Here is a 4498-nt window from a genome sequence, read left to right on the forward strand (position 1 = left end):
ATACGGAGCCGCCGCCAAGCCCTAAAACCTCTCGGGAGGGCTGATCTGGAGTCCGTTCGGGGCTCCGGAGAGGGGTATTCGTCGCCGTCGTCATCATCAACCATCCTCCATCACCAATTTTATGATGCTCACCACCGTGCGTGAGTAATTCCATCGTAGGCTTGCTGGACGGTGATGGGTTGGATGAGATTTATCATGTAATCGAGTTAGTTTTGTTAGGGTTTGATCCCTAGTATCCACTATGTTCTGAGATTGATGTTGCTATGACTTTGCTATGCTTAATGCTTGTCACTAGGGCCCGAGTGCCATGATTTCAGATCTGAACCTATTATGTTTTCATGAATATATGTGAGTTCTTGATCCTATCTTGCAAGTCTATAGTCACCTACTATGTGTTATGATCCGGCAACCCCGAAGTGATAATAATGGGGACCACTCCCGGTGATGACCATAGTTTGAGGAGTTCATGTACTCACTATGTGCTAATGCTTTGTTCCGGTTCTCTATTAAAAAGAGGCCTTAATATCCCTTAGTTTCCAATAGGACCCCGCTGCCACGGGAGGGTAGGACAAAAGATGTCATGCAAGTTCTTTTCCATAAGCACGTATGATTATATACGGAATACATGCCTACATTACATTGATGAATTGGAGCTAATTCCGTGTCACCCTATGTTATGACTGTTGCATGATGAACCACATCCGGCATAATTATCCATCGCTGATCCGGTGCCTACGAGTTTTCCATATACTGGTTTACGCTTATTTACTTTCCCGCTGCTACTGTTACAATCACTACAAAATACCAAAAATATTACTTTTGATGTCTTTACTTTTGTTGCCGCTACCACCACTATCATATTACTATGCTACTAAACACTTTGCTGCAGATACTAAGTTTCCAGGTGTGGTTGAATTAACAACTCAGCTGCTAATACTTGAGAATATTCTTTGGCTCCCCTTGTGTCGAATCAATAAATTTGGGTTGAATACTCTACCCTCGAAAGCTGTTGCAATCCCCTATACTTGTGGGTTATCACCCAGCTGTCAGCCTCTCCACGTACAGTCCACTTCAGATGCATGTCGGTCATTGACCACGCTGACCATGCCACGCCGAGAGCACCAGGGCGGTGGACGACGGCGAGGCCTAGGAAGGGAACGACACGGAGGCAGGGAAGACTCGGCCGTTGTTTTTGTTTCCCACATGGAGGGGAGCACGACTGTATGAGGATTTACTGGTTCGTCTGCCGTCGCCGGAGAATAACAGCAGGTGTGGGTGAGTAAAGGGATGGCTAGGCCAGCGATTGGAGTAGGGTGGGGCGGTGAGGCCTGCGCGGCAGCACAGCCGGCCGCGGGAAGGAGGGAGCAGGCAGTCCCGCCGGCGCTTGTTTGAGCAGCTGGAGCAGGAAGAGCAGAGATTGAAGAAGCACGACGGCCATTGGATGGACATCCAACAGTATACAGGCCATCTGTGGAAAGCCTCAAATCTATGGAAAACAGCATACAACCCATCTGCCATTATTTCAAATAATTTACAACCCATTTGCTAATTCTTACGAGTTTTTTTGGAGCCCATATTCTTTATGTTAGCATTACAGCCCATATTGTAGCCACACTTAAAAAATTATATGAAATTTTGCATATGTCGGTGCGGTTTGAACTGTTTTTAATCCCGAAATTTCGAGTCACATTCAGACTGATTTTAAAAATAAATGTATATCAATATAAAATCCAATAAATTGTCCACGCATAAAAATCAATGCAATTTAAAATCTCGAAATGAAAAAAAAGACATTTGAAAATAATTGTCGGTTTGATGTGTTTTAAAAATGTACAACTCATTTCTCATTACTGATAGGCCATTTTCTCGGCCAGCCGAATGAAGCTCTCCTCGTCTTGAAAGATTTGGAGCCCAGCAGGCCTGATAAAGCGACTTACTTGACAAATCACAAAAGAACTGGGCTAGCCATTTTCAGAAAGAAAAAAAAACTACTGGGCTGATCTATGGTAAACATAAAAGAAAAGGCTGTCTAGACAGACCAGAGTGTCCCGCACAGCCCAGTTGACACCCTACTTCCGTCTCAAAAACAAATTAGATAAATGCCACTCCAATTATGACGATTCATAAAAATGCCACTACAATTTCCAAACTTTGAAAAATGCCACTGCAATTTTTGCAAACTTTGAAAAACGCCACTGCAGTTTGCAAACTCTAAAAAACGCCACTCCAGACTTCGAAAAATGCCACTAGAAATGGCATGAAATGGCATTTTTCAAAGTTTGGAAATTGCAGTGGCATTTCTCGGATACACCAGATTTGGAGTGGCATTTATCAAATTAACCCAAACAAAAATAACTGGGCGAGTTGCTGGGTCCCTGGTGTCAACCGCTCGTTGTGCAATTTTCTCGTTTATTGACTACGTTGACAATGGCATGGGACCCAAATGTCAGAAATCCATTAGAAGGAGCCATTTTTTATTGGCTTGAAATAAGGAGGCACTTGCTTGCGTACTGCCATGACCTTGGCGGGTCCCTGCTGTCATCCTCTCCATGTACAATCATCTCCTGATTGTGTATGCGTCAACTTGCTTGGCCCACAAGTCAGCCTCTAAACCGTGAAGGACAAATACAACCCATTTAAAAAAATAACAGCCCATTCCATACGTTCAAATGGAAAGTTCAACATTCAGACCAAAGTAACAGGTCTGATCCACATATAGAGTACTGAACTTCCATGTTGACAACCATCATAGCCAAGTTAACTATCTACTCCCACTAACACTCTAGTAGCATACAAGTACTAACTTACTCTTAGCTAACTAGACGATGCCGGTCGCCATCTGCTGTCCATGCTAAATGCCGGCACCAGCGTCCTCCGCCTCGCCTTGAACTTGACAGAGGTGCGATAGGGCGCATTGCTCGCGCGCGTTGGCCCTTTCCATGCCGGCGTGGTCCACCGAAGCTTCGGCTTCCAAGCGGGAAACCCACTTGACGAGCTGGTAGTAAAAATCGGCGTCGCGAATGTGTGCGTGCCCGACAGCCTCCAGGGCTATTTGTCGGGCGCCGGCCTCCACGTAGTCGGCCCAGTTGCGGGCGCTCTGCTCGCGACTCAGAGCGTCGGTGCGCTGCTGCTCCATGTCCAGCTAGCGGCGCAAATCGGTGATACGCTGCTCCTCCGCCAGGCGGTAGCGCTCCAACAACTCCTGCTCCTCCGCCATGCGGTCACGCTCCAACAACTCCTCGATCTCCGCATTGCCATCTAAAGACAGATAGAATGCCTCCTTCCTTTGTCTGCCTTCCATTGAAAACCCGAACACTAGTTCCGGCGGTGACCGCCTCCAGCGTCGCCTACCGCGAACGGGCGGGGGCATGGCGGACGTGGCGAGCGACGTCGGGCCGGTGGGGGCTTATGAGGATATGGCTAGTTGGGTCACGGTGGCACCTGAGAAGGCCGGGAAACAGTACTTATAGGCGGAAGGTAGCGCGACGGTCATCGGAATTCAATGCATAATGGCTTAGCATGCCAGCTTGCCATGGAAAACTAGAGAAACTGAAATTATGACTGTGCCGTCCCGTCCCGTCTGGGTCGCACACCGGCATGGCGATCAAATGAGTGCACTCGAATCATCTCCCTCCTTGTCAATAATGATTCCACGAATTTAAAGCGTATCTTTTTTCGCATCAGTTAGCTGCCTTAATTACGGCCGGCTGCATGCAGGCACTTAGAATCATTCGCGGGCAGTACGCGAAGCAGCATGCAACGAGTCACAACCGAGGGCACGCATGCAGCCACTTAATCATTGGAATTAATTAGGCTTAAACTTCCGCATGCCATTAATTATTGCCATGCCTTGGTATTGGTGCTTTGCTCACGGGACTAATAAATCCCGGACGGAGGGAGTACCTTGGTTGGTGAGAGGTTTGAATTAAGCCCTGCAACTCGGAAAGGAGGTACTCCCTCCGTTTTTATTTAGTTCGCATATTAGCTTTGGTCAAAGTCAAGCTTTAAAAACTTTGACCAAGTTTATATACAAAAATATTAAGATATACAATAACAAATCAACAACAAAAATATTAAGATATACAATAACAGATCATATACAAATATGTAGCTCCAAAAGCAGAGAACTAGAAAAAACATCTGTTCTTCCTACTAACATGGATGCTTCTCTTGGCCAACATTCAGTACAGACTGAAATACAAATTTGTTTGTGAAGTCTACAATTCCTCTTGCAAACGTAAGTGGTTTCACCAACAGCTGGAACCATGAGAATGAACCACATATGATGGAGGAACATCCACTGCAATATGATTTGGTCTTCTCTCGATCACACCGCGAGACTATTTTCGGAATACAAACTTTAACTTAGGCAAAATGATGCCCATTGTATAATTAGACCAAAGCAATGAAGCACCTAGTATTGGCCAATAAATAGTACAGTACTACTTTTCTGCAGTCCATGAAGTGATTATCCAATCTTTCTGTGTCTATTTTCAAA

The sequence above is a fragment of the Triticum dicoccoides genome, chromosome 5A (genome assembly GCF_002162155.2).
Source record: "Triticum dicoccoides isolate Atlit2015 ecotype Zavitan chromosome 5A, WEW_v2.0, whole genome shotgun sequence".
Lineage (NCBI taxonomy): Eukaryota > Viridiplantae > Streptophyta > Magnoliopsida > Poales > Poaceae > Triticum > Triticum dicoccoides.